The sequence below is a fragment of the Pituophis catenifer genome, unplaced genomic scaffold (genome assembly GCF_029215685.1).
Source record: "Pituophis catenifer annectens isolate HBS135680 unplaced genomic scaffold, rPitCat1.0.hap2 SCAF_6, whole genome shotgun sequence".
Lineage (NCBI taxonomy): Eukaryota > Metazoa > Chordata > Lepidosauria > Squamata > Colubridae > Pituophis > Pituophis catenifer.
In genome coordinates this window covers 91,139,961-91,160,641 of record NW_027256886.1, presented here as the reverse complement: position 1 = coordinate 91,160,641, position 20,681 = coordinate 91,139,961, and the positions used below count along the sequence as shown (strand labels likewise).

Below are 20,681 nucleotides of genomic sequence, written 5' to 3'. Positions count from 1 at the left end.
TATCTATATTTTTCTTGACTGTACACTGCCTTGAGTCCTACGGGAGAAAGGCGGTATAGAAATATAATAAATAAATAAATAAATAAATCATCCACATCATAAGTGTGTAGTATGTCATCATCTACATCATACGTACGTAGTATGCTGTATGTCATCTACATAAGTATGTAGTATGTAATATGTCATCTATATCATAGGTATATAATATGTCATTGTCTACATCATAAGTATGTAGTATGTGGTATGTCATCTACATCATATGTAGTATGTGGTATGTCATCTACATCGTATGTAGTATGTGGTATGTCATCTACATTATAAGTATGTGGTATGTCATCTACATCAGTATGTAATATGTCATCTACATCATAGGTATGTAATATGTCATCATTGTCTACATCATAAGTATGTAGTATGTAGTATGTCATCATCTACATCGTAAGTATGTGGTATGTCATCTACATCATAAGTATGTAGTATGTCATCATCTACATCAGTATGTAGTATGAAATATGTCATCTACATAAGTATGTAGTATCATCTACATCGTAAGTATGTAGTATGTCATCATCTACATCGTAAGTATGTAGTATGGCATCATCACCTACATCATAAGTAAGTAGTAGGTAGTATGTAATCATCGTCTACATCATAAGTATGTAGTATGATAGACTTGCAGGGCCGGCACAACGTGCAACAAGCTCATATTGGCGCAATATATTATAATGTAATGTTATGCACATATATGTATAGAGGAGTGTGTGTTTGTTAGTATGATTTACTGGGTTAGGGGTTTTCTTTCACTGAGTTATTGAGATGAATTGTGTTGTGGGGGGGTGCACTAAGGGGGTCTCAGCCAATCTCATTGTACACATGTTCTGCATTGACAATAAAGGTTTGGATTGAATTGAATTGAGAGAACCCCACCCCCACCCGGAGTGGGAGTGAAGGCTTCCCAGCGTCACAACTTTTCCTCTTGGTTGCAATGCTGGGTTTTGCATGGAAGGGTGTGTAACACCTAGGAAGGCGATGCGCACGCACACATGTGCAAAAGTCTTAGCCCCCCCCCCCAAAGGGTGTGTGTGTGCATGGAGTGGCCCTGCTTGATGCAAAAGTATGAATTTTCTGCCTGTCAAATTCTGGGACAGACTGGGATCCTGTGATTGACAGGGTGGTTTTTTTCTCAGCCAGCTTCCAATGAATTGCACTCATGTGTAAAGCAAAAGCATGTCAGGCAGAAACCTGGTGTAAATAGGCTTTTTAGCCCAATAATCATTTTGGCATGAAACAGTAGGGCACATTCAGAGGTCAGTAAGGGCAGCTGATTGGGTAGATACAAATACAGATTAACAGAGTTGGAAGGGACTTTGGAGGTCTTCTAGTCCAACCCCCTGCTCAAGCAGGAGCCCCTACACCAGTGGTTCTCAACCTTCCTAATACCACGACCCTTTAATACAGTTCCTCATGTTGTGGTGACCCCCAACCATAAAATTATTCCTAAAACCATTGAAAATATGTGTTTTCCGATGGTCTTAGGCGACCCCTCGGAAAGGGTCGTTCGACCCCCAAAGGGGTCCCGACCCACAGGTTGAGAACCACTGCCCTACACCATTTCTGACAGATGGCAGTCCAGTCTCTTCTTGAAAGCCTCCAGTGATGAAGCTCCCACAACTTCTGAAGGCAATTCCTGCTCCATGGGTTGATTGTTCTCACTGTCAGAACAATCTCTGCCATTTCTCCTTATTTCTAGGATGATCAGTTTCCACCCATTATTCCTTGTCTGGCCTTCAGGTGCTTTGGAAAATAGCTTGATCCCTTCCTCTCTGTGGCAGCCCCTCAAATATTGGAAGACGGCTATCATGTCTCCCCTGGTCCTTCTCTTCACTAGACTAGCCATGTAACTGTGTATGTTTTAGTCTCCAGTCCCCTAATCATCTTGGTTGCTCTTCCAGTTTAGGGGGGGGGGGGAATGTCTGCCGTGGCTCAAGAACAGGGGAGCTCAAACTGCACACTTGCCACTTGGGCTATGGAAGCTGTTTTTTCCTGCTTTTTCCTCTTGGAATACCGCATACACATTTCCTGTATTTTTGTAGTTGTATTATAATTAGGAGACTGAAGACAGAATTATATATGGTCATTATACCATTGCTACAACAACAAATGCAACCTAAGGCTTTTGCACAGCATTGTATGTGGGTGTATCTGTACTTCAGCTTTGAGGTCTAATTGAGCTGATATCCCAGAATAATGAACCATTCAAATGATAATGTATTAAACTGTATCAATAAATTTATGAAAAAAATATTAAAAATTGCACTTCCCTTTTTCAGCTTGGCAAAATCAAGCCTTGCTCTTATCTGCACTGAATAGGATGCTGGGGACCCCCCCTCAATAGCTCTTTTAACTGGCTCCATACTACCTGCCAATTTGAGCCTAGAGACTACAGGTACCCTCTGTAATAAAAGTCAATGGCATGGCAGGGTTAGGTGTACCGTATCTGAGCGGCCACCGGATGGCAGCAAAATGTTGGTAGTTTTGTATTGGTAGGGTTTCTTTTAAGTGTGTTAAATATTACTATTTAACTATTAAAACGAATACAAATAATACATTACTATTAAAAACTAATACAAACTAAGAAAAAGAAAAGAATAAAAATAAAAATGAGAAAGTGCAGAAAATACACAGCAGAAAGAAAAATAGAGAAGGAAGAAAAACTTAAGTATAGTAAAGGAAAAAATATATAAAGAAATAACTTCCCCCTTCATCACAAGTACAAATAATTTTAGTAACCTCACCTTATCTTAAAATACAGCAAAGGATGTCTTCCTGTGGTTCATCTGTTTGCCTATAAACAAATTCTTAAAACTTTACTGTCAGTCCTGATCAACAAATGTTCATTAAGGGTTATCTGTACCGCCCCCCCCATTCAACTGTGTTTGAATTTCAGAGGCTTTCTGGACTGCAGTTTTCTTGGCAAGGTTTTTCAGAAGTGGTTTGCCATTGCCTCCTTCCTAGGGCTAAGAGAAAGTGACTGGCTCAAGATCACCCAGCTGGCTTTGTGCCTAAGGTGGGACTAGAACTCCCAATCTTCTGGTTTCTAGCCTGATGCCTTACGACTACACCAAACTAGCTATCTAATATATCTATTTTTGTTGTTGTTGTTGTTAGTCGCGAAGTTGTGCCAACCCATCGCAACCCCATGGACAATGTTCCTCCAGGCTTTCTTGTCCTCTACCATCCCCTGGAGTCCATTTAGGCCAGGGTGGATTTGATTTAAATCAATAGTAAAAAGCCTTGATTTAAATCAAGTCAATTTAAATCAGAATTTTTAAAGAGCAACTGTCATCTCTGTCCCACAGCAGCTCCTCCTGACCCGCTGTTGACTCACCGTCAATCCCAATCTTGCAGATTATACAGCCTCATGCTACATAACGAAGCTCCATTTCATGCTGAATAAAGTAAATAATTAATGTATCTTAAATAGAAAACTATCTTTAGATAGATTTTTACTCCAAAAACATTTTATTAAAATAAATTTGATAAAAATAAAAAAAAACCCTATTTAAATTTTAAAAATCCAATTTTTTTGATTAAAAAAAAATCATCGAAGATTATGAGTGCGTAGATCCATTTCAAAATATGCAAGAGTTATTTACAAAGTGCTTCAGGTCAGTGGTGGGTTTCAAAATTTTTTACTACCGGTTCGGTGGGTGTGGCTTGGTGGGCATGGCAGGGGAAGGATACTGTAAAATCTCCATTCCCACCCCACTCCAGGGGAAGGATACTGTAAAATCTCCATTCCCTCCCCAATCCAGGGGAAGGTTACTGCAAAATCCCCATTTCCTCCCAATCAGCTGGGATTTGGGAGGCAGAGAATAGATGGGGGCGGGGCCAGTCAGAATTTTTACTACCGGTTCTCTGAACTACTCAAAATTTCCGCTACTGGTTCTCCAGAACTGGTCAGAACCTGCTGAAACCCACCTCTGCTTCAGGTCCAGAAAATACCATTTAATGATTAGTGAATCCCTCCTGAAGAGGATTCTGTTGCTTTAAAGGCAGTGTTTCCACAAGCTGAACAACTTTTAAGATGTGTGGACTTCAACTCCCAGGATTCCCCAGCCGGCATGCCAGTTGTTCATCTTATGAAACACTGCCTTTAAAGAATTCAGCACTCAGAGTCAGACTACAAACTTGAAAGAACATAAGCAGCTTTAATGAATAACAGACAGCTGTGGCGCTTTGTGCAAAGTCCAAAGTGCTTCTTCCAAATAAAATAAAATACGCAGAGCCCTTCGTTTTAGTTCTTTGTTTTTTTAAATTCAAGATTGTCCTTTGAAGCATTGGACTCCAGCAGTCAATATCTCGTGTCTCTTTTGGACTCCGTGCAAAAGTCCTTTATTCTCCCTGACCTTTTAAAATGCTAATATTTTAAGAGATCATGCTGCCATGTCACCTTTTGATTAATTTTATTTCATCCGAATTTTTACTCTTTTAACATTATTGCTATTTGTACATTGGGTAGTTTTAGCTGTTCTTAATTTAATTTCTTGTGATTTTAAAATATTTACCAAAAAACATTCTTTTTAAAGCAGCAGTAAAAAAAAAACAAACCCAAAAACCCAAAAACCACATAGCAGTGTGTATAAATCTGAAAAATAGGAGATCAAAGTCTGTTAAGTGCACACAATGTATTTTCATTAAATAATTTTAATACAGAGTGCAATTAATCTTGTGTGTTACATACTAGAACAAAGCTCACTGAATAAAGTATAAAGCAGGGGGTTATTTGTTAACTAACAAATACCATACTGGTTTCTTCCAAATTAAAATATCCTTATTTTGTGTAAGCAAATTCTTGTTCCTTATGGCACATCTACACCTAACAGGAGGTAATACAGTAGGGACACAGTCCCATTTAAAGAAAGAAAAGTCGCAATGCCAAATTTAATTTAATTTAATTTAATTTAATTTAATTTAATTTAATTTAATTTAATTTAATTTAATTTAATTTAATTTAATTTAATTTAATTTAATTTAATTTAATTTAATTTAATTTAATTTAATTTAATTTAATTTAATTTAATTTAATTTAATTTAATTTAATTTAATTTAATTTAATTTAATTTAATTTAATTTTTTAATTTAATTTAATTAATCATATTTCTATGCCGCCCAACTCCTAAGGGACTCTTGGGAGTTTAGTTTGTTTAGTTGACCAGGGAGATTAAAAAACGTATTTGCAGAGAAAACTTTGATCCCAGCGATTTGTCGGAACCTAGATTCAAGGACGTGGCTCGTGGAGTGGCTTTCCTGAGCCCTTTGCCATTTGCTTTTTAATGTCCTGTGCAAACAGATAACCTAGCGTTGGCGAACCTGTGTGTGCGCCCGTGACGGAAACCGGAAGATCATCCTCCCTCTGATTTTGTGATGCCCAGCTAGGCGGTAGCATCTACTTGACTTTGGCCAATCTGACCAAGCTAAGCAGAGTCAGTTCTGGTTTAGCACTTGGAGGGGAAACCATTGGAAAATTCTCGGGGTGTTGAGAGCAGAAAGCGGTGGCAAATTAGTTCCCTGGGATGACCAAGGAAATGATGTGGGTGACTTCACGAGGTCCCTAGAGTAGGAGTAGAGTTTGTTGCTTTCGCTGTGTTAAAATAATGCAAAGTAAAAAGAAAACGGAAGTAATTTTACAAGGGAAGTAACTGGGAGATGCATTCTGCTCAAACGGGGGTTTACTGTGGAGTTCAGTTAGTTCTCGACTTAACATCCATAACTGAGCCCAAAATTTCTGTTGCTTAAGTGAGACTGTTGTTAAGTGAGTCTTGCCCCATTTTACGAACCTTCCTTCCTGCAGCTGTTAAGTGAATCACTGCAGATGTTGTGTTAGTAGCAGGGTTGTTAAGTGAATCTGGATTCCCCATCGACTTTGCTTGTCAGAAGGTTGCAAAAGTGACCCTGTGGCACTGCGGCCGTCATATGTATGAGTCAGTTGCCACGCGTCTGGATTTCAGTCACCTGACCATAGGCACGCCGACCCCAGCTCCGCAAAGGCAAAAAAATGTTGCGATACGTCACATGACACAGTTTGACACCTGTGCTCTATAACAACCATCCTGTTGGGCAAGAGTCCAGGGAGATTTCACAGCTGAGAGTAGACTCAAATCTGGGTTGTCTTGGTCCAGCACCTTAACCAAGACCACTTATGGTTTCCTTCTCCTCAAGATACCCATGATGATCATTCCAAGATGCTCATGATGGTAGAGGTGGGATTCAGCCGGTTCAGACCAGTTCAGGCGAACCGGTTGTTAAAGTTCCGCCCAGTTCAGCAAACTGGCTAATCCCACCACTGGCTGGCCACGCCCCTGCCCCTTTTTTGGCTGTTTTTTGGCCCGAAAAATGGGCAGAAGCGTGGCCAGCCAGCGGTGGGATTATTCCGAACCGGTCAGAATTGCTGAATCCTACCTCTGCCTTTGAGACGAGTGGCCGGGAGGTGGGGCTGGGTGTGATGAGTGACGTTGAGTTGGCCACACCCACCCAGTCACATGACCACCCAGCCATGCCTACCCAGCCAGAGAACCAATTGTTAAATTATTTAAATCCCACCAATGCATTATTGTCGTTGTTAGATTCAACCTAACCTACAAGTAAGCTGACTAAATCAGTCTCCTCTAGTTTATATGTTCTTACTTGGAAGTAAAATCTGCTTAACCCAGAAGGGTTTACTACAGAGTAAGTAAGGCTTTCTTACTCTTTCTGTGTATGTTTGTTGTGCTGAGGTCTGCAGGGTTGAATGCTGGAGGATGTCAATTCCTAGAAGTCCTTTGGGTCTTTGCACCTGGCCTCTCCTCCTATAGCCACTTTATAGTTCTTGCTTAGTACTTCGTGTCCTGCAGTGGGCATCTTACCTAATGTCTAATCCCGTGTGAGAGCAGTGGCATCTCACACCTTCTGCTGCCTTTCCGGCATTTAAAATATCCAAATAAAGAAGTTGAAATAATTTCTGAAGTGTCCCCTACTGGTCATGCAGCATAGAATAGCTGCACTTAGAACACTTGGTTTTTCCCAATGTTGGTCCTTTAGGACCAAACTCACAAGAAATAAATGAAATCAAATTTAATTTAAAACAAAAGATAAATTGTAAGCAAATGTAAAAAGGCAAAATATATACTTAAATATTAATAGGGAATTGTGTTGAGTACTGTGTTCAGTACAGAAGAAAATAATAACATTGTTCAGATAACAGTAAAATAGCAACTTCTTTTACTTTAATTTGTTAAGCAATATATTTTTTTTTTAAAAAAGCATGTATGATGCTATCTAGTTGGGTAATGAAACATCTGCAAGGAAACAAGTTTAGAGAAGGATTAAGGACTCCAAAGAGTACTTCCTTACAAATGAAGCAGAATCTCTGGGAAAACAGTGGAAAGTTTTCAGATTATTACTGCAAATTGCAGGAAAGTCTAAAAAACAGAATCTAATGTTTTAAAGCAGGACACATCCAATGCCATAACTCGTACAGAGAAATAAAAAGAAACTTGGCACCCCTGGCCAACTGAAAATCGAAATTCTCATGCTGATTCCTAATGATATGGGTTGCCTATTTCTCAAAAAAGTAGCAGACTTTTCGAAGCAAAAGTCTTAAACTTCCTTTTCTGGTCATCTCCAGCTTGGCATTTCCAAGTTGGGTGATTGTCTTAAATCTTGACAATTTTGTCATGGCCTTAAGGACATCCTTTGACATCTGGGTGTCCAGGAATCTTTCCAAATGCAGATTTATTTTTTTATTTTTTGCATATTTCATGTGATTCTTCCTTTTATAGAAATTCATTTTTGTTTTCCTTCTTCTCCAACTTTGGGATTAAGGGGTTTGTGCATCGCATGCATATTTTACTGAAACAAGGAATTATTTTCTGGGTGTTCCAGAGATTTTGATGGTTCTTTCCATTAGAAAAGAAGAGGCATATCTGTCTTGTTCAAGAGAATCTTTTAAAATGAAACACCTTAAATTGTGGTTTTTGAGGGTACACAAATGAAGGTGTTAAAATTTATGTAAAGCAGCTATTTTAATCTTTAGTAACTTGGTTTGACATTGCCTACAAACTGTGTTTTCAGGACTTATAAAGTGAATTCCACCCACAGGACTCTGAACTTTTGAAGCAGAGTTTGTAACTTTCCATATCCTCTGAACCCAGAATGACCAGAGTTTCAGATTTTCAAAATCAGGAATTTGTTCCCAAAAAAACCCCCAAACAAACATCGGTTACAAATCCTATTTTCTGGAAGCTTCACATCATAAGCTGAAGTTTTAGCTAAAAATTGTCATATATCTGATAGACACATAAGTTGTTTCAAATTTATTCATAGTAGAGACCCATATACGTGGACGCGGTGGCTCAGTGGCTAAGACGCTGAGCTTGTCGATCAAAAGGTTGGCAGTTCAGCGGTTCGAATCCCTAGTGCCACGTAACGGGGTGAGCTCCTGTTACTTGTCCCAGCTTCTGCCAACCTAGCAGTTCGAAAGCACATAAAAAATGCAAGTAGAAAAATAGGGACCATCTTTGGTGGGAAGGTAACAATGTTCCATGCGCCTTTGGCATTGAGTCATGCCGGCCACATGACCATGGAGACGTCTTCGGACAGTGCTGGCTCTTCGGCTTTGAAACGGAGATGAGCACCGCCCCCTAGAGTCGGGAACGACTAGCACATATGTGCGAGGGGAAACTTTACCTTTACCTTAGAGACCCATATAAATGGGGTGGGGGGGTGGGTTTGCTTTCAATGCTGTAAAAGCTTAGATATAGAACTTTAATGAAGATAGAGATCCTGTAATTTTTCTTTTTTCCTTTTTTGTATACTGAATTGCCTGTGAATTGCATTGGAAGGCTTCAGTCCTGAATTGTGAATGTGATAGGAGAGAGAAATATGTCTCTGAAATAGGATAGATTTCTCTGACATTAGTTTAAGAACCTGAGAATTAATCAGGGGATCTGTTTTTCTGCCCTATCAAAAGTAAACCATGCATGGAGTTTGGCTCTAATGTGGTTGCTTTGCTTTTGACTTTCAACTTGGCAACAACCAACCCTGTTTCCACGTATCAAATACAAGGAGGGTTGATCAAACTATGATTAAGTAAATCATTTGTGGGTATTTGGCTGTATTTCAGTGCCTTGTTGTATGATCCTTTCTTTTCTTCGTGTTTTTATAACAAGAGATGAAAGAAATGAAAGAAAATGTAGCCAAATTGCTGGAGTGACCCATCTCTCAGAACAATGGGGCAGCAAAGGATCCCAATCTGACTCCCCCATCCCAAGGCCAGTCTCCTGCCTTTCTATTCCCCGTCATGGAGGTGACATCCAAGACAGGCCCTGTGTTGGGTCTTGCAGCCTTAATTCTCCAGCCTTGGAGTCCATGATCCTGTTGTGGTCTGCCAGCAGCCCATGGAGATAGCAGCGGAGTTGGACAGTGAGGAGGACAATGGGCCAGTCCTGGAGTCTGGGGAAGGCCCAGACGAGGGCTCTGCGTCGGAGGCAGCAGTGGGGCCAGGGCTATCTGGGAGCGATGTGTGGACTCCGGAGCCTCCAGAGGCTGACAGCAGAGAGGCAGAGGAACAGGAGGAGCCTGTTCCTAGTGCACACATGCGCAGAGCTGCCAGAAGGCAAGAGCAGCTAAAGCAAAAAGGACGACTCGGGAATAAGGCCAGGAGATGATTGGCGCCTCCCATAAGGCTTAAAAGAGCAGCAAAGGCTCTTGGGCTCTTTGTAGGAAAGCAACGTTGCTACATCTGTTTTCCAGTCGGCTTCTCATTTCTAAACTTCATGGGGCTTTGCCAAGAAAGGCCTTTGGCAGGCTGCCAAAGAAGATAAAGGTTTGTGATAAGCCCGAAGGACATTTTCTAAAGGACTTGTTAGGAATTAATTTGGACTAAGCTGGGAATGAAGTAATTCTCAGCTGTTATAATAAAATAGTTTTGTTTGAGACTAATTGTATCCTGTAATGACTACGTGAGCCTAGGTCACAACAGATCCAGAGAGATCTGACGGAATTTATTAAGAAAACAGCAGCATTGAAAAAAGTGACTTCCAACTGATCCTTGCACTTATGACCATTGGTGTCCTCCCTACAGTCACATGATCAAAAATTAGGTGCTTAGCAACCGGCATGTATTTACGATGGTTGCAGCATCTTGGGAGTCGTGATTGCCATTTGAGACTTTCACCGCCAGCTACCAACAAGCAACGGGATTCGCGCTTAACCATGGCAGAAAAGGTTGTAAAATTGGGCATGAATCGCTTAACCAACGCCTTGATTTGTGATGGAAATTCAGTTTTCAACTGTGATCGTAAGTTGACGATCTCTGGATAACAACTTTGTGTTAGGATGTCATCTAGTGACTGGCATAAATAATTCACATAATTTATACAGCGATAATGTTTGATTCGGCAGGGTGATGCTAAGAACTTTTGACGTTATTGGTCTAACTCAGGGGTCCCCAAACTTGGCAGCTTTAAGATTTGTGGACTTCAGCTCCCAGAATTCTCTAGCCAGTTCTCTAGCTGGTTGGAGAATTCTGGAAGTTGAAGTCCACAAGTTGTAAAGCTTCCTAGTTTGAAGACCTCTGGTCTAACTGGACGGTGTCCCTGGGCGGTCAAAAATGCCACAATCATTGCAACTGAAGTCCCACCCCTTTTTAATGTCAATGGTTAAAAAAGGATAGGGCTTTAATCGCTTTAGGTGGCCGCCATCTTGACTTTTTTGACTCCTTTCCTGTGGACAACCCTGCGTTGTCTTGAAGGGAGGGAGGGAAAGAGAGCAAGAGAGGCATTATTATTAGTCTTTTTAAGAGCAACTCAAATGTTATTCTGTTTGCTTTATTAGCACTTAAGATTTGTATGCTTGGCTTTGCTCTTCTGATTGTGTAAAGGCAGCTGACCCAGTTTCTTTTGAGTTTTCAGCATTGGGCAAAAATCTCCCTTTTCCCCTTCATGTCGGCTTCATTGTTTCTCTATAATTTACATTTACCCTTTTGTAATCTCTGCTGCGTACTCTTGCATGGTGGAAAGGTGATCGAAGGAATTAAATTAAACGACTGATGATATTCGATATATACTGTTCAGTCATTGTTTTGTTCTGTCTTACCATGCTGTGTGTAAAATCCTATCACGCAACAAATCATTTTAAATTGACCTCTGCATGTTGATAGCAATAGCCCTTAGACTTATATACCGCTTTACAGTGCTTTTACAGCCCTCTCTAAGCGGTTTACAGAGTCAGCCTCTTGCCCCCAACAATCTGGCTCCTCATTTTACCCACCTCAGAAGGATGGAAGGCTGAGTCAATAGCAATAGCAAACTATATCCTATTTTCAGTTATCTGAAACTTTCTATTGTTTCATAATTTTCTCTTGTCCCAACAAGAATACCTCTGCCGAAGGTTCTTCACTCCACAAACCTTATGTAAACCTTCTGATTATTTGTGATTATGATTATTGATTGATAAATATGCATTTATCAATTTATCTTTTACATTTTGATGTAAAAGACTTTGCCTTATGGAACCTCCCTTGATCGGTGCTTTTTTAAATAAAACTTTGTGTAAATTGCTCAGATTCTAACTTGAGAAAACTTATGAGAGCTGCATAATAAATTAGATGATACTTGCAAATAGATTTATCTATCTATCTATCTATCTATCTATCTATCTATCTATCTATCTATCAGAGGATGTTTCAAAATTAAGTTGATAATCGAAATTAAGGGGGAAAGTGACCCAAAGCAAAATAACTTTAATAGAAATATTGCATATCAATGTCCCAAAGGTGCTGTTTTCAGGAGGCAACTGGACTTTCTGGTTTTTCTTTGAAGACATTTTGTTTCTCATCCAAGAAGCTTCTTCAGCTCTGACTGAATGGTGGAGAATGGAAGGATTTATATGAATGGTATGGGAGTAGGAATGGATTTCCAGAGGAAAAATGGCAGACTACAGGAACTATTTGCACTACTCAGGTGACCCTGAGGACACAGATAAACCTCCAGGTGACCTTAAACAACTGGCTAAAAGGATGCAAATGACCAGCTGTCTGCAAAGAGTATAAATACTTCCATTCCCCACTATCCTGTCAGAGCTGAAGAAGCTTCTTGGATGAGAAGCAAAATGTCTTCAAAAGAAAAAACAAGAAAGTCCAATTGCCTCCTGGAAAAGCACCTTTGGGACAAGCATAACCTGGATGACGGAGAATTTCTACAGACATTGCATATCAGTGTTTCTCAACCTTTGCAACTTTAAGATGTGTGGACTTTAACACTCAGAATTTCCCAGCCAGCTACGCTTAAAGTTTCAAAGGTTGAGAAACACTACTGTATATTGTATAGTAATAGTAAGAAAGAAGTGGTACTTTGCAATTTTTTTTTTGTTAATAATTTTATTGAAGTTCTTAGTAATCACAGTAAAAACTAATGCAAATTAAACTAAAAGAAAGAAGAAAGGTTTTCGAGGTCGTCTCAAATAAATTGCATTTCAAACAAAGTCTTTGATGAAAAATTCCCATTTATTAAGCATGACATTCTAACTCCGACTCCATCGTAGCCAACACTTTGGGACTTCCTGATCCAAAACCCTCCCTTTCCTTTCCCCACTCCTCTGCACTCATTGGCCATCTTCCAAGTCACTCTACCCCTAATCTACTGCTCCAGCTCAAAGGAATTTCCCCCCTCCCATCCCATCTCCTAGGGGATATTATCTCCAGGGAAAATAAGTAGGTGAAAAGTCAAACGTCCCTTTCCAGATGCCTCCGCTTCTCCTTCTTATGTCAGCACTAGAGTAAATGCAGCTTGAAGTGCTGACAAAAGGTGTAAAAAGTGCAGAAAAATAAAGGAAAAAAGAAGAGGAACGAGAAAGACAGCATCATGCCTTTTGCAGCCAACTGACCCTAACCCTAACTTTTTTGAATTTGCACACAGGACTCTTATTTAGACAAGCAGGTTAGACATGGTTTCTATTTGAATCAAGAAAGGAGGTGGTGATTAATACTCAACAAGATCATTTGGGCTGGCTGAGGAATTGGTATTCCAGATTAATGAATCATATAGCTCATGGTCTCGTAGTATTTAATCTTATGGGTGTCGTTCTCGTGCTTTCAGGCCAAGAATCTGTGAACGGAAGCAGTGTAGAAATCTAACAAAGACACAGGACAGCCCAGCTACTAACCTAGTGCAAGGGTCAGCAACCTTAAACACTCAAAGAGCCATTTGGACCCATTTCCCACAGAAAAGAAAACTCTGGGAGCCACAAAACCCTTCCAGTGCCTAACTTATTTCCTGAGCGGCCAGAAAACTACCCTGTTTCCCCGAAAATAAGACATCCCTTGATAATAAGCCCAATCGGGCTTTTGAGCGCATGTGTTAAAATAAGCCTCCCTCCGAAAATAAGCCCTCCCCGAAAATATTTAAATGCAGAGCTGGAATCAGGTAAGACGGCAAGAGGAGCCCCAAAATAATAACACCTCCACGAAAATAAGGCCAAGCGCTTATTTCAGGGTTCAAAAAAATATAAGTCGGGGTTTTGTTTTCGGGGAAACATGGTAGTATATGTAGTTGAATTAAGCATTGTGTTTTCTTCTGAAACTTTTCTTTTCTTGGATTTATCCATGGTTGGCCTACCGGGGGTTGAAAACCTCAATAAATCACGTGCCAGCGGGTGTCACACATTGGCGGTTGTGATGCATATTTTGAGGGACAGGGAGCCGCAGCAGAGAAAGAGCCACATGCAGCTCCAGAGCCACAGGTTGCTGACCCCTGATCTAGTGGATCCCTAATGCTTTGTAAGAAGGGAGCGGGATTTCCAGGAATAGTATCCATAGGGCTTTTCCTGTCGATGCAGTTGAACTGATTAGCACCTTTTTGTTACCTATCCCACCGGTAACAATTCTGGAACTCAAAGTAACAAGCTGGTTCGTACTGTAAAACAGTAAAACAGCTCCCTCTTAATAACCTCATGACAAAATCATTACAAGATAGAAAAGCCGACTGAAGGTTTATTTCAAGGGCAAGGAATCCTTTGCTCGCATGCTGGCACTGAAGCGGTCCATTGTCAGGCTCACTAGCTTCAGCAAAATGTTTTTTCCTTTTGAGAAATTCCTCCTTTTGCGTAATTAAAATTAATTAAAATAGTTAATTAAAATTAAATAAAAGGCTTAACAGCAGGAACTGTGAGAGGGATCTTGGAGTCTTAGTGGACAACCAGCTAAATATGAGCTAGCAGTGTGTGGCAGCAGCCAAAAAAGCCAATGCAATCCTAAATTGCATTAACAGAGGAATACAATCAAGATCAAGTGAGGTATTAATACCACTCTATAAAGCCTTAGTAAGAGCACACCTAGAGTACTGCATCCAGTTTTGGTCACCACACTATAAAAAAATGTCGAGACTCTAGAAAGAGTGCAGAGAAGAGCAACCAGGATGAGTTGAGACTCTAGAAAGAGTGCAGAGAAGAGCAACCAGGATGATTAGGGGACTGGAGGCTAAAACATATGAAGAACGGTTACAGGAACTAGGCACGTCTAGTCTAGTTAAGAGAAGGACCAGGGGAGACATGATAGCAGTGTTCCAATATTTGAGGGGCTGCTACAGAGAGGAAAGGGTCAAGCTATTTTCCAAAGCACCTGAAGGCCAGACAAGGAATAATGGATGGAAACTGACCAAGGAGAGATTCAACCTAGAAATGAAGAGGAGCTTTCTGACAGTGAGAACCATCCACCAATGGAACAGAGCTGCCTTCAGAAGTTGTGGGAGCTTCATCACCTGAGACTTTCAAGAAGAGATTGGACTGCCATTTGTCAGAAATGGTGTAGGGTAGGGTGGATTTGATTTAAATCGAGTTGATTTAAATCACAATTTAAATCATGATTTAAATCACTAGTAAAAAGGCTTGATTTAAATCAACTCGATTTAAATCATAATTTTTAAAGAGCAACTGTCATCTCTGCTACTCCTTTGACCCACTGTTGACTCACCGATAGTCCCAGTGTTGCAGAATATACAGCCTCATGCTACATAACTAAGCTCCATTTCATGCTGAATAAACTAAATTGTTTATGTATCTTAAATAGAAAACGATAGATTTTTACCCCAAAAGTTTTTTATTAAACTAAATTCGATAAAAATAAAAAAAATCCGATTTAAATAAAAAAAATCTTAATTTTTTTATTTTTTTAAAAAAATCATTGATTTTTATCCACCCTGGTGTAGGGCCTCCTGCTTGAGTGGACGGTTGGACTAGATGACCTATAAGGTCTCTTCCAACTCTGTTAATCTGTTAATTATTACTGGTAAAAGTCTTGGACATCTCACTGCCTTGGTTTCATGGAGTACTCGGTGCTTAGTGGGCGAATTGTGTGGAAACATTGGGTTTGGTTGGCTGAGTTTTCACATGAAGACATGTGAAAATGGTGGCTGGTGCAAGAAGCAAATTGTGCCAAGTTTTAGGGTGGTTGGTTTGACTCTTCTTGTTTAATGTGAAGCCAGCTTTTGTGGGCTGCAGATTGACAAGCTTTCAGAGATGGCTTCTGAACTTGGGCCAAGGAACAAGCAGGTCTGGAGCTTCGTGGGTAGAAACAAAGGGAGACCTGGTCAGGTCATGGAATGGAATTTGAGGGCTTCTCTCTGTAGGCTGGTGGAGAGCACAAAGCAAGGAAGCAGGTATCTATGGAGATTCTCAGTCATCCCGGTCATGGTTGTCCCAAAGGTGCTTTTTCTTCAAGAAGCAACTGGACTTTCTAGTTTTTCTTTGAAGACATTTCGCTTCTCATCCAAGAAGCTTCTTCAGCTCTGACTGGATGGTGAGGAATGGGAGGATTTATACTCCTTGCATACAGCTGGATCGTCAGGTTTTCAGGCCGTCTTCAAATAAATTGCATCTCAAACAAAGTCTTTTTTGAAACAAACTTCCATTTTATTTAGCACGGCAACTTTTACACTGACTCCATGCAGCCAGCACTGAGGTGCTGACCCAAAATCCCTCCACTTCCTTCCCCTCCTCTGCATTCATTGGCCATCTTCCCAATCAATCACCCCTAATCTATTGCTCCAACTCAAAGAATTTCCCCCCTCCCATCCATCTCCTAGGGGACATTATCTCCAGCTAAAATAAGTAGGTGAAAGGCAACTGTCCCGTTGCAGACACTTGTGTTCTCCTTCTCATGTCAGCACTAGGATAAATGCATCTTGACGTGCTGACATGGACATTTGCATTCTTTTAGCGGGTCGTTAAAAGAGGCCAACTATGTCAAAATTGAACAGCCCCCTCTCAACAGAAGGGGAGGGATACGACATCATCTATCTCCAGTCCACAACACGGTCCTTTCAACAGTTCCAAGAAAGCTCCACACCCATTTGCACCACTCAGATGACCCTGAGGACACAGATAAACCTCCAGGTGGCCTCAACGACCCTCTAAAAGGATGCAAATGTCCAGCTGTCTGCAAGGAGTATAAATCCTTCCATTCCCCACCATTCAGTCAGAACTGAAGAAGATTCTTGGATGAGAAGCGAAACGTCTTCAAAGAAAAAAACAAAAAAACAAGAAAGTCCAGTTGCCTCTTGGACAAAAAAAAGCACCTTTGGAACAAGGAAGCAGGTACTTCCTGAAAATGTGTGCTGATGGATGTCTGACTTCCTTGGCAACGGGGAGCGCAAGGTTGATGAAGCTCATCCGCAATTTGCATTTCAAGGCTGGAAAGCCGCCTGGTTTTTCTGCCGAGGCCGACGGATCTATCTTAAAAGACTTTGCAAAGCTCCATTGGGGAGATGTAAATGTCTAAATTAAATGTTTGTTTAATTTATATTGCCATCTATTCACCCATGGCGACTCAAGGCAGCTTACAGAATAAAAGACCACATTTAAAACAATAAAAACTAACAAAAAGAATCAAATAAATTACCGTATTTTTCAGAGTATAAGACGCACCTTTTTCCCCAGAAAAAGGGGGTGAAAATCTGGGTGCATTTTATACTCCGAATGTAGCCCCGCCCAGCTTCTTAAACGGAGGTTTCAGAGGCTGAAAAAAGCATCAGAAAAGAAGCTTCAGAAAAGAAGCCCCCAAGCAGATCTTTAGAGGCTTTTTTCCTGAAGCTGTTTCAGAGGCTTTCAGAGGCAGGAATTTTTTTTTTTCTGAAATGGAGTTTCAAATGTTTCAGAGGCAGAAAAAAAGGCAAAAAAAAAAAAAAAAAAAGCAAGGCACGGAGCTCACAACCAAGGGCCCTGTTACTAAAATTCACCTCTGGGAACAGCTGAGGGGGGGGGTATTCCAGGAGGCTGATCCACCTGCCAATCAGCTTTTTTCTTATTTTCCTCCCCAAAAACTAAGGTGCGTCTTATACTCCAAAAAACACGATAATATAGTACAATATAACAAAATCACCCCCCACCTCCTGCCCCCCCCCCACCCCAGTGACAGCACATCACATGAGCCATTTATGGGCTCCGACCTGCTCCGGGTTCCCCAGGCCCACTGGCAGAAGCAGGTCTTCAGTGCCTTCCGGAAGAGTGTCAGAGTGGGGGCCATTCTAATCTCTGGGGGAATGATGTTCCACAGAGAGGGAGCCACCATGGAGGAGGCCCTTCTTCTGGGTCCCAGCAGGTGTATCTCCCTTGGGGATGGGACCCACAGCATTCCCTGCCTCCCCGCTCTGATGGGTTGGGTAGATGTGACCGGCAAGAGACGGTCCCTCAGATAACCTGGTCCCAAGCCACAAAGGGCTTTAAAGGTGGCAACCAGCACCTTGAATTGCACCCGGAAGCAAATCGGCAGCCAATGCAGCTCCCGCAGGAGAAGTGATAAATGTGCACACCGGGGTCTGCACAAAACCATGCGGGCCGCTGCAGTTGCATTTTTTAGGTACTTTAGGAAAAACTACTTTTGGAAACTGACCTTCGCACGGCAAGTGTGGGAATGCACGTTTCCAGAGTTTTAGCCCGAGGATGCTTGGATGTTGGCAAAGTACAATTGGAGGTGTCTTTGAAATCACACGCAGGTAATGCTTGCTTAGCGTCCACTTGTTCAGGGACATTTTTAAGTTATGCTGGTGTTGGCCAAGAGGCACTTACGATGGGTCCTTGTGGTTGTGGGCACTGTAGTGTCCCACGGTCACGTGATCGTCATTTGTGGCCTTCCTGCCAGCTTCCGACAAGCAAAGTCAATGGGGAAGGTTGCCGTTGGAACTGCAATAGGTAACATCACATTTTAGGACTGCATCGCTTAATGACTGAGTTGTGATCCTAATTACAGACAGTAAGTGAGAGCTGCCTGTATTGCTGCAAGCCTAATGCCTCCCCCCATTATTTTCTTCATATTTAGGATAATCGTAGGCATTTATATCCCAAGAATCCAGGAACCTCTGGAAAACTAATGCAGTCGCCAAATACCTGAGGGAGCATTTGAATTTTCTAGTTTGATTCTGATTTCTTTGACTAGCTATAACATCAGCCCCAAAGAGCTTTAAAATCTTGACAGCATTGATTTCCAGAGTGCTAATTGTATCCTGTGGGTTCTTTCCTTCCAACAGATTTTGTTACGCCTGCCATATGTTATTCTCGGAAGTCTCTTATCCAAAGAAGCATTTCCTATTTAGCTCAGACTCTTAAGTGCAGATATCTATATACGAGTTAGTATCACGTATCAAACTGTGATTTAGTGAGCAATTCCCCGTTTGCTGGCTCCTATACAATATCCTGGCCTAAGCCGGCAAACTGTATGGAGCATGTTGTGTGAATTTGTGTTTGTAGCCTAAGTTTCCATTTTCTTAATATGTGGGGCCCTCAAATTAGGTACTGTGTAGGAAAAATAGGCCCTGTTTTGTCCAGAGACCTGTCTCTGTAGACTTCTAGTTTTTGTGTCTTAAGAGCTCAAAAGCCAGAAACTTGTCATGTTGAATATACACCCGGTCATCAGAGCATGTGACATGATAGGCAATGCGCTGGCTCTTTTCTAGCAACCTATTAAGTTGTCTTGCTTAATCACACTGTACTTAATAAACCACATCAGTTGCGGTCACATAACATTAAGGCTTTACATCACTGCTTTATTTTCCACTTTGGTTTTAAGTTCTACTATTATTCCTTAAGATACAAACAAGGAAAACACGTCATAGTTTTAATTTGAGCCAGCCACTGGCTAGGTAATGCGGCCATATCTGTTTTTGATCTTCAAAGCTCTGCTGAGTTTCTTCACCTGAGAGCAGCTATTAGAACAGAATGTCAGCAGCACCCGGTGCCCTCACCTGTTCAACTTGTCTGTCTGGCTAGGTTCCTATCCCCTGGGCCTTTTTTTGGTTGGGCCTGGGATGGTTCACTCACAGCCTCCGTGCTCATCCTTCACGCCACAGAGGGCTCTTTCACCAGGCCTCACTTAAAGCACAAGGCAAGAGGTGGCTTCACCCAGTGGCTCTGCTGCATGTGTGTGTGTGTGTCTGTGTGACACATTTGCTAATTTGAAAATAGTGACAGTTAGTACCAGGAGTAACGCTGAGGAACAGCTGCAGCCCAGCCACCAGTTAGATAAAAAGAAACCGAGTCCGGCCTAGAACTGCAGCCAGAGAAAGCGCCTCGGGCAAGACCCTCTGCAGTTTTTGCAAAGGGAGGGAAAGCACATTCAGAAGAAGAAGATGCGGCTACAGATGGTCCTCATCTTATGACCACAATTGGGACCTAGGTTTTGGTCACCTAGCACATGTGAAAGGACCCAATTTTAGGACACTTTTTTTAATTGTGGTCATTAAGCAAATCACCACCGTTGTTAAGTGAACACAATAATTAAGTGAATCTATTTATTGTTTATTTATTGGTTCGATTTATATGCTGCCCTTTTCCGGAGACTCAGGGCAGTTTACAATGCGTTAAGCAATAGCCTTCATACTTTTGTATATACCTGCTTAGTAGGGCTTTTGGCCCCCCGAAGCGGTGTTCTTTTTTATACGAAGTCAGTTTATTGCCCCCACAATCCGGATCCTCATTTTACCTACCTCGGAAAGATGGAAGGCTGAGTCAACCTTGAGCCTGGTGAGATTTGAACTCGCAGTAATTGCAGGCAGCTGGCAGCTAAGTGCTACTTAACCGCACTTTAGTCCTCTGCACCACCAAGGCTCCAATCTGGTGGTGCAACAGTTATAATACTTTGAGGACAGGTCATGTCATTTTCCCCTGAGACCATCATAAATCTGAACTGTTGTTAAACGAGTGGTCGTACATCAAGGATTACCTGTATTAGGTAAAGGTTCCCCTCACACATCTGTGCTAGTCGTTCCCGACTCTAGGGGGCGGTGCTCATCTCCATTTCTAAGCCAAAGAGCCAGCGCTGTCCGAAGACGTCTCCGTGGTCATGTGGCCGGCATGACTCAACGCCAAAGGCGCATGGAACGCTGTTGCCTTCCCACCAAAGGCGGTCCTTATTTTTCTACTTGCATTTTTTACGTGCTTTCAAACCGCTAGGTTGGCAGAAGCTGGGACAAGTAACGGGAGCTCACCCCATTACGCGGCACTAGGGATTTGAACCACTGAACTGCCAAAATTTCGATCAACAAGCTCAGCATCTTAGCCACTGAGCCACCGCGTTACCTGTTTTTTTTTTTTTTTTAATTTTGATTTATATGCCGCCCTTCTCCGGAGATTCAGGGCAGCTTACAGTGCGTTAA

At 41.5% G+C, this 20,681-nt stretch overlaps 1 protein-coding gene across 2 annotated transcripts in view; it reads left to right on the top strand.

The window, feature by feature from the left end:
- The window catches only part of ADK (adenosine kinase), a 261,824-nt gene that overhangs the window by 935 nt on the left and 240,208 nt on the right, over nucleotides 1–20,681 (top strand). The gene's annotated exons all lie outside the window — the stretch shown is intronic.